At 47.5% G+C, this 10,237-nt stretch overlaps 1 long non-coding RNA gene across 1 annotated transcript; it reads left to right on the forward strand.

Moving 5' to 3' along the window:
- The first annotated feature begins 613 nt into the window (after nucleotides 1-613).
- LOC123073957 (uncharacterized) lies at nucleotides 614-8,616 on the forward strand. Its single transcript, XR_006435810.1, has 3 exons — nucleotides 614-872; nucleotides 2,027-2,221; nucleotides 8,507-8,616. It is a non-coding gene; the product is annotated as an uncharacterized lncRNA (long non-coding RNA).
- The last annotated feature ends 1,621 nt before the right edge of the window (nucleotides 8,617-10,237 follow it).

Raw genomic sequence — 10,237 nt, forward strand, 5'->3', positions numbered from 1 at the left:
TATTTTTCCATATTCATAAATGTTTTACCAATTCACAAATGAATGCAACTAAAAATAAAAATAAAATGATGATATTTTCAAATAACAAATTTGATGATATTTTGTCATATTCATAAATATTTTCAAATAACAAATTTGATGATATTTTTTCTCATTCATAAATGTTTTCAAATTTGATCGGCATTTTCTAAAAAAATATTAGCTGCAACTAAAAATCCAAAAAAAAGTTAGTAATGGCGCATCAGGGAAAGGTGCGCCATTGCTATCAAGGTACTTACGGCGCACCCCTAGGAGGTGCGCCATTGGTATACAAATTTTTATGATATTTTTTCAAATATTTTCAAATAACAAATTTTATGATATTTTGAAATAACAAATTTGATGATATTTTTACATATTCATAAATATTTTCAAATAACAAATTTGTTGATATTTTTTCACATTCATAAATGTTGTCAAATTTGATCGTCATTTTTAAAAAAATATTAGATGCAACTAAAAATCCAAAAAAAGGTTAGTAATGGCGCACCAGGGGAAGGTGCGCCATTGCTATCAAAGTACTTATGGCGCACCCCTAGGAGGTGCGCCATTGCTAACCTTCCCCCCTCGCTAACCCTCCCTCGCCAGATCGATCCCCCTCCCTCGCCACGATCCCCCTCGAGCGCTCTCGCTCTCCACCGCCGCCGAGCAAACCCCCCGCGCCCGCTCTCCACCGCCGCCGCCGACCCCCCGCACACGACGGCCCCTGCGCCCGCTCCGCCGCCGGAGCACTAGGAGGAGGAGTCCTTCTTCCTCCAGCTGTCGCCATCTCGCGATCGCCACCGTCTCTCCGGTCCACCCCGGCCTTCACCGAGCCTGTCACGATCTCCGCGGTGAGTCCCTCACCCGTTCCCCCCTTCGATCCGCCTCCATAGGCCGCCGTAAGCCGCCGCGGTCGACCTCGCGCTCACCCCACAGCCGGCCCGTGCCCCCGGGCTCCTCTGTCGCGCCCCGGCGCACGCCCTCCCCGCTGCTCCTGCCCTTGGGCACGCATCCGCCTGCGCGCCCCTGGCCATCCGTCGCTGCCGTAAGCCGCCGCTTCTTTCTAATTCTTGGGCTCAATCAAACCTAAAAAGGGGCCCTTTCATCAATCTTGAGCCGCTAGCTGCGCTCCTGTCGTATTTTGGTCTGGCGGATCTAGTTTGGTAGATGGACGAGTCTGGCATGAATCGCTCACTGTGGAGAGACAAAACTGCGCCACTGTCGAGCATGATACTTGCTTGTAGCTCAGCTCCAGCCATTTGAATTTTGAGCATCACTTATTCGCAGGGGAGTTTGGTTGGTTCTCATATGGTATTCAGTAATTTTACTGAGCTCCGAAGAAGGTTCCGCGTTAGGGTGCTGTTTGATTCGTCGTGTGTAGACTGTAGAGAGTCTGGCCTGTATCTTACCGAAGATTTGTTCGAGTCCTAAAAGAACACGAGGCCTTGTATTGCAATCGATGGCTAGAGTTCATCGAGGTTGTAAGGAATTCTTCTTCTATACATGATGCTGATTCTGCAACTGCAAGAGGCAGTGTCTGCATTCCAGAAAACAGACTGAAAGATCGATGCCGCTTTACTGGTTGCCAATTTTCTTTATCCCCTTTTTCTCAACTTAATCTTTGTGTGCCTATATGTGTATGTCACAGGCCTCAAGGCATCTTGCAAGGCATCGGTCGGCGAATGCGATTTGCAATGAGATTGTGTCAGCGGCCTCCGTTCCTCTTTGAGGGCACCTGCTGCAAATACAACTACCAGTGCATGTATACATGGCTATTTCCACCGCATAAATTGCTGCTTTAATTAGTATACCTATGTGCCAACTTTGGCAACTAAAATAAGCCCCACTTAATTGTGCCCAATATACTAGTATTATTCAACTAATAGACATATGCTTTGTTTTTATTCTTCTGTGTAAACTCGGGATCTTATTACGTTATACGCCAAGTTGGTTGCCCTGTCGCCATGGAGAAAGTCAGTTTCTGACTGGTGCTTAATTAATGCAGGTAGTGTGCTTAGAAACCTAATACAGAGGTACCGATCAACCTCTGCTGGGTAGAGGATACGGGGCGTGCACTCTCAGGCCACTTCTCTTCATAGCAACATTTTTAGGAGTTGTCCAGAAGGAGTTATACAAAACTTCAGAGGGCAGCCCACGTTACATTCCAACACACCTGCTCCAAATATAACTACTGGTGCAGGTATATATGGTTGCTTCCCTCACCCTGCCTTATAATGTACAGCTTTAATCTATATGCTTATGTGGCAACTGCCAAACTAGCAGTAGCATGACTGAATTGTGCCCGAATATCCTGTTTTCAGTTAGAGAGATGCTTTCTTTTTTGGGGGGTTTCTTTTATGGATGAGCTTCTTTCTTTGGTTTTGGGGTTTTTGGCTAGGCTTCTTCTTACAAACAAAATGCATGCTCTATTTGCTTGGCCCCTCCTGTTAAATTCCCTGGGAGAGGAGAGGTTAAATGATTCAGTGTAATGGTCCTTTCGCCAATCTTGTCTACTTTTCTCTGTTCCGTAGCCATGAATCTTTGTGCTCTCTGTACTGTACATATCTTCCCTCTTTCCCTAGCAAAATGCTCTACATGCTCTAGTATTTGATGTGACCAATTGGGCATCACACCTCTCAGTGCCTGTCTGGCGATGCATTTTTGGGGGTTGAAAGATCATAGGATGATTCAGGAATATGTTCTTTTGTGACCACAGTGTCAGCATCATTGTTAATTCCTTTTTACAAAATTACTGCCTGTAAAGTTTTGATTTCTAGTTCCATACAATTTCTCCTGGTGAAGGATAGAAAATATACCCCTGTTTGGAGCTAGCTAGAGAGTATATCTTATTCATCGTACACGGCATTACTTTTGTGATCACAGTATCAGTATCATTATTAGTAATTCATATTTACAAAGTCACTACTCCTAAATACGGACACACAATATATTCTTGATTCACACAAGATCTCACAGTCAAGGAGAAAATATATAACTCTGCTGACTGCACTACTGCTGCTGTTGATGTTTGCTGCTTGGCCGCTGCTTGCTGCTGCCTTGGCGTTGCTCTTTCCCGCTGCTGATGCTGCTCTCTGCTGCCGCCACACTACTGCTCTGCCTGTTGCTTGCTATGGCATGGAGTAATTTATAATTGCAAGTGTGGTAATAACTGGACATGTTCAGAAACTTGCTTAGTTTTGTCAATTTGATTTCTGAAATGGTTCAATCCTATTTGCAATGGACAAAATCACATTTGGTGACCGTTGTCCGGTTATTGTGGTTTGTATTAGCCATGCCATCCCAGTGATCATGAAGCTGGAATTTACTGTTTGCTGCCGCCATTGTTGTGATTACTGTTTGACTGATCTTAGGTGTGCCGGAGAGGCCCTTGAGTTTGCCAGAATGTCGATTAACTTCCGTTCCGGCAAATTCGGGTACTCCATATGTCCTATTTTCAGCAAAGGTCATGCTGAAATTTTCCGTGAATTTTAGCATGACTTTGCTAAAAATAGGACATATGGGGTACTTGCCACTAATGCATGGGCCGGGGTATCTTAGTACTTAATTAAGTAGGATCAACTGTTCTTTTGTCCATCACTTGATAAACTACATGTATGTGTATTTAGCATGACTTTTTTTAGGAGATTTTCTATTTTTTTTGCTATATCAATCTCCAAAAAAGCATGATGCTGAATCAATATTCAATATATAGTGGTGCCCTCTTTATCACATTTTTATTGGAATCTGCAACATTAATCTTTTACTTGAATCAGGTGGACATATTTGCATTCCTGTTTCATGCATACTTGTTGTTTGGAACTATAGAGTCTACCTTGGAATCTGCAAATCTCTTAGAATGTACTAAGAGATGCCAGATTTGGTGGGGGACTCCTATACTTAAGGCATATAAGACCTGGCATTGCCTATGCCGCAAGTGTGGTAGGCAGATACATGCTTGATCCTAGGAGTGGACATATGGATGCAGTATAACCTATTTTGCGGTATCTAAAATGCAGTCCTGGGAAGGGGTTTAAGAAGAATGGCCATATGGATGGTTATTGCGATGCCGATTGGGGGAATTGTCCTGATGACAGAAGATCAGCTTTACGCTATTGTGCATTGGTTGGAGGGAAACATGGTGTCATGGCGAAGCAAACAACAATTAGTTATGTCCAAATCAACAGCCAAAGCAGAGTATAGAGCTATGTCACTAGGACTTAGTGAAATATTATGGGTAGAAATCCTCTATCAAAATGAAGGTGCTGGGAAAAGGCCTTTGAAGGTGTGGTGTAATAATAAATCAGCTATAAGCATAACCAGTAACCCGATCCAACACGACAGAACCAAGTATGTGGAGATAGATCCTTTATTTATTAAGGAGAAATTATATGATGGTGAGAGAGATAGTGAGAGGAGACAAGAAGAAGGGGGTTAGGAAGGGACTTGGACCTTAGCAACAACACACTAACAAGTTCCATCCCAAAACACCTAGGCAATATCACAAACATCTCTCAATTGTTCCTTGACAATAACCAACTCTTTGGCGACATTCCTCGAGAATTAGGTTATTTGGTCAACTTAGAGATCTTGTTCCTTGACAATAACCAACTTTTTGACCAAACTTTTTTCCTATTTAGAGCAAAACATGGCCCACAAAGATGAGGCCTGTGGTTCGGGCAAGGCATTCTGGGAGCTGTCCCAGGAGATGGAGGAAGAACCTCACCGCTATGAGGACGCCGCGGAAGACACCGATCCTGACTACACAACCCCTAGTGGTGTCGGGGATGACACCACTGATGGTGCCGCCGAGGATGCCACCACTGATGATGGCAACACACGCACAGATGGCAGCCACCGAAAAGGCAACGGAAGGACCGGCGCCCGAACGTGCTCGGCACCGTCAAGGAGGAATTTACTGAAGTGTCCTCTGATGGGCATCCAATGGCGCCCAAAGATTTAGTCAAGGGGTACGCGGGACAGCTCGGGTGCATTCTCCGGAGCACCATCTCGATCAACACCGAGGACCTAAGGCATTGTGACCGAGGGAATTTGCGCAACCTCCTCTTCACGAAGCTGCATGAACGGTACAAGTTCCCCGGTGACTTTGCAAACACACGCCTCTCGGGGAATAAAGTGAACAGTGCCGCCCTCACGAAGATGAGCACGGCCCTGGCTACTTGGAGAGCCGCGGTGAAGAAAAGGATTGTAAGAGGTGATAGCTATGAGAAGATCAAGGAGACAAATCCTTCGATCAACGAAGCTGAGTACCTGGAGTTCAAGACCAAGTGCAAGAGCAACGCAACCGCGGAATCAAGTCAGTGGGGGAAAGATATGCGGGACTTGAACTTAGGGGTCCACGGACTCAGTCCGGCGGTTACAGAGTGGTGGAACCTATATGGGACGAGGAGGATGCGGAGCGTGCCGAGCAAGGCCTACCGCCCCTCTTCGAGAAATACCGTGACAAGCAGACCAGGAACTATGTCAGGGCCCGGTACAAGGTGGACCCAGTAACAAAGGAGCTTACCACGGATCCGAAGACCAAGGCGCTTGAGCTTGTTCTGGTAAGGAATACCCCCCGCGTAATTAGCTCCATATGGTTGCATTCTAATTAATGAAGCCAAATTTATAAATGGTTCACGTTCCTTCCGCGGGACACTGAAAGCAGTAGCACGGGGTCGTCTCAGAGCTCCCCTTGGGACACCACTTTAAATAGGGCGTTGAACGTAATGAAAAACAAGGATAAGCTCAGTAAGCTGTCGTCAGCTGGTCGTGTGGCCGGCAAAGGCTTGTCCACGAAATTGTCGGAATACTATACCGCTGGGCGAAAGGAGAGAAAGACCAGCTCGGAAAGCCAGGAGCGCAAGGTTCAAGAACTCAAGGCACAAGTGGCGCGGATTCCGGAGATAGTCGAAGAGCAAGTGCGAGACCAACTAGGAGCGACGATCACCGCCATTGTGCCTACCTTGATTGAGGGGCTGCAGGCGTGGATTGCGGGCGGCCAACAGGGGCCGCCCCGATTCCCAGCTTCACGGGCAGCAACTCGCACAATGCATTGGCGGTGCCATTGGTGTCTCCGGCGGAGGCCGCATTGGTATCTCCGGCGTCGGCGCCAGCATTGGAGCTTAATGCACCCGGGTGTGGGAAGAATACGCCGGCCAGCACCTCGGCAGCAACTGGCCCCTTTGTCACTTGAACGCCCGCCGTTGGCGGTGCCTCGACATTAGCCGAGCTCGACGCCATCACGGTAACTAAGCCTCTCGGCCGATGACTTCATCTCCTTGCCTTTGACTGGGCATCCCTGATGCCCTACATATTTTCGCAGGGCGCCGCCGACGTTCCATGCACTCTCCTGCACTTCGTGAACGACGAGTTGGTCGATGTCGCCAAGGCCAGAATCGTTCAACCGGGCAGTCGCGTGTTCCACGGTAATCCGATGCCACCCACCCTATATAGGGTTCAACTGGTTCGGGTGCTACCGGGCTGCGATGACTTGTTACCTCCGTATCCACCCCGTGGGGCCGACGAAGATGATGTGATGACCCTCAGCGCCTGCATAAGCTGGCCCATGCTTTGGCCGAAGAGCCAGATTCGTTTGGGGGCGGGGGACACCACCCCACAAACAACACCGCCAGTCGTGCCGACGCCAAGCCATGGCAAGACCCTCGCAACGCTACCGGACATGCCGGACATGCATATGGCACAGGATCCGGACATGCATATGGCACAGGATCCGGACGACGACGACGACGGTACATTTACCAACGTTGATAAGTACTTCAACGAACATGGGTACGGTGACGAATTCTTGGGGCCTCCTTCTCAAGAACCCAACCCTGCAAAAGACGATCGTGATCTAGCTGGTACCGCGGAGAAACCCAATTGCAACAGGCGTCGTCTGGCGTTCAGTTCTCAGGAGACACCTCCAGCTGCCGCCTTCGCCGAGCCTCAGATAGCCGAGGTGCGAAATATTATCAGCCCCAACACACTCAAGAAGGTAGTCTCTGAGCAGAACTCGATCCCATTACAGCAGAAGAAGAAGGGACGAAAAAGAAAAAACAACAAGGGTGCGAGCCAGCCGGCACCGAGTACGATCCGTGCTCAGGACGGGCCACCTTCACCTAAGGATATATCGATGAGGGTGCATGTGGCGGGTAGGCCGATGCTACCGACTAATCTGCTCAATGCTGCAACCGGTGCTATGCGGAGTCTGCATGATAGTGTTCTTTATTTGGAGAAGCGGCGTCTCTCCGAGAATGATGTGGCATACCCGGTTTTCGTGGCCAAGGTGCCAGAGGGCAAGGGCTTTGTGGATAGCGCCATCGGGGGTATGATCGTCCTGCGGTTTGATGACATCTTCGCTATGTCTAACCTTCATCCGCTACACTACACCTTCGTTCGGCTATTTTGGCTGAGTATGGAGATGCGGATCATTAGAGACAAGACCTCGGACATCGTGATAGTCGACCCCTTCTACATGCGTGCCAAGATCTTGGGCAGCGTTGGGGACCGGCAAGTCGCGAGTTCATACCTCGAAGGAGTAATTCTGGCAAACCCAGATAAGGATAACTTCCTCGTGCCTTACTTTCCCGAGTAAGTCATCCCCTCACCGCCCCGTAACATATGATTTCTTAGATTTCAATCGTTCTTTTTTTTCTTACATTTCGTGTTTCGTGCAGTGACACACATTGCACACTAATCCTCTTAAGCCCGAAATATTCCATGGCCACGTATTTCGACTCGGGCCGTCAGTCGAAGAAAGACTACACAAATTCAAGAAAGTTCTTGATGATGTTCTCCCCGGCTACGCCAGATCTGGAGGCACCTTCAGCAGGCCAATTCGTAGGTACGACAAGCACGTGTTCACCCACAATACGACGTTCCCGTGCGTCAAGCAGCCGCCTGGCGGTCAGAAGGATGCCTACTACGCCCTCCATCACATGCGGGCGATCGTACGGGACCATAATCACCTTCTACTACCAAATAATCTCAAAGATTGGGCCGCACGCTTGTCGGCAATCCAGGACGCAGACATCAGACAAGAATTCTTTCGCATCCAGTCAGAGTTTGCGGAAATCATTCATCAAGATGTCCTTCATACTTCGGGGCAGTTCTACCTCAGATATCAACCGTCCAACAGTGAGATAGAAACAACGCTACAAATGCAGGCTGACAACGCCCGCGAGTTCATGACCATCACGAAAGACGGCGGCTTCATCCACGCTCCGGTCCCTGAGTCGAGTCGAAAGTAGTGATGCTATGTAGTTTTGAAATATCGATTAGCTCATGTTGTAATTAAACTTTAATGAACTTGTATGTCTCTTTAGTTTGGACAGTCATTCAACTTATATGTAATCGATGCTATTTATTAGTAGGACCATGAATCGTGCTATTAATGTGTTGCTTTTCTCTTCCGATCCTTTTGTTGCATACTTATATATTGCTTATGTATTGTCTTTGAATTTCTACTAATTTTTTGTTTGTCTAGTGCATAGAGATGCCGTCGTATGTCATGTACAAGGGTAAGGTTCCCGGAGTCTACGACGACTGGGAGGAGTGTTGGAGACAGGTTCACCGTTTTAGCGGTAACAGTTACAAAGGGTACACCACTAGGGCGGAGGCGGAAGCTAGATACGCGCGCTATCTAGCGGGAGAGAGGAGGGAGTGGAGGAGGAACCGGATGAAGACCAGTTTCATCGCGATGATGCTCATCCTGATGACCGCAACTCTCTTCTATGTGATGGTAATTTAGATGATCGATATCGACTTGTAATGTGAAGACAAACTCTCTACTTGCATTCTCGAGACTTGTAATGTTATAACTTTGTTCGGTATTTTGAATTCGGAGACTAATATGATGAATTGTATTCGGAGACTAATCTTTTATTGTATTCGATAAATCTGTTGTTTATATGTGGTGATGTCTATATTCTGTGCAGTAATATATTTCGTAACCTGTGCAAAGATCAAAAAAGGAAAAAATCCTAATATTCATACTCCTGGCGCACCTTACTGCACTTTAGTGGCGCACTAAAATAAACACACTAGTGGCGCATTATCTAGAAGTGCGCCATTAGTAACCCAGAGCACAACGTAAATATGGCCCCCTGGGAGGCATACTAATGGCGCACCGTTTGACATATTAATGGCTCACTGCCAGGTGCGCCACTATTGTCTGGTATACTAATGGCACACCAGGGGTGCGCCATTAGTATTTGTTACTAGTGGCGTGATAATAGTGGCGCACCTGTAGTGCGCCATTAATGGCCAAAATAGGTGCGCCACTAATTAGCCTTTTCCTAGTAGTGTCGTGTGTACGGTACTTCGATTTTTTAGACAAGTTGGATTTGGATAGCGGAAAACTCGGCTGTTTGTGGTGGCTAGAGTTGCTCTCCCTGGAAATGGAGAGATCATTATGATCTACCTCGAGGAATGCAATGGGATAGATTGGTATTTACTTTTGATTGCTTGTGTTCGTCTTCTCGCCTCCTATGCTTGTGTTCGTTCGTCTTTCTTTGTTGTGATGTCCGTCGCCGGTGTTGAAGTCCTCGCTTTGTCGCCGCCGGGTGGATACTTTGTGTTGTTGGGCGCACCATTTGACGGTGTGTATCTCGAAGTGGAGGATGGTTGGCGAAGCGCGGTGGCGGTTGTTTTGTGAGTTGAAGTCTACTTCGAATTTGGGCCCGTGTGTAGAACGGAGGAGGAGACCTTGGGTGAGTGCGGAATGTTTCGAGATTTACTGTGGAAGAGAGGAAGCAAGAGAGATGGAAATGGTGGAACCGTGTGTAATCTTCGACGGTCTGATTTTAGCATCAAGATTCGTGCCCCCTGCCTATGGTTTTTTTGTTTGTTATAGCATCTTAATAAACGTGTGAGGCACGGAACACCAGGCTCTACAGGCACTACCGTTGGAATTATAGAAGCACTGGTATCAACTCTGTGGATGCACAAATGTGTGGTGGCAGGGGCATGCATCCGAATACTCACTCAGAGAGTCACGATTGTGAAGTCTCTAGAGTTACGAGCGTGTGTCACCACGGGCACGTGAGAGTCATGCGTCGGGAAGTGTGGTAGTAGAGGCATGGGTGCGAATACTACTTAGAGAGTATCGGTTGTGGGTCCACATGTGTAAAGTCTCTACAGCATTGGTCGTGTGGTACGAGTGGCGTGCGTCGGGAAAGGTGCAAGCAGTTCAACATAGTATGTGCTTAGTAGCTGA

The sequence above is a fragment of the Triticum aestivum genome, chromosome 3D (assembly GCF_018294505.1).
Source record: "Triticum aestivum cultivar Chinese Spring chromosome 3D, IWGSC CS RefSeq v2.1, whole genome shotgun sequence".
Taxonomy (NCBI): domain Eukaryota; kingdom Viridiplantae; phylum Streptophyta; class Magnoliopsida; order Poales; family Poaceae; genus Triticum; species Triticum aestivum.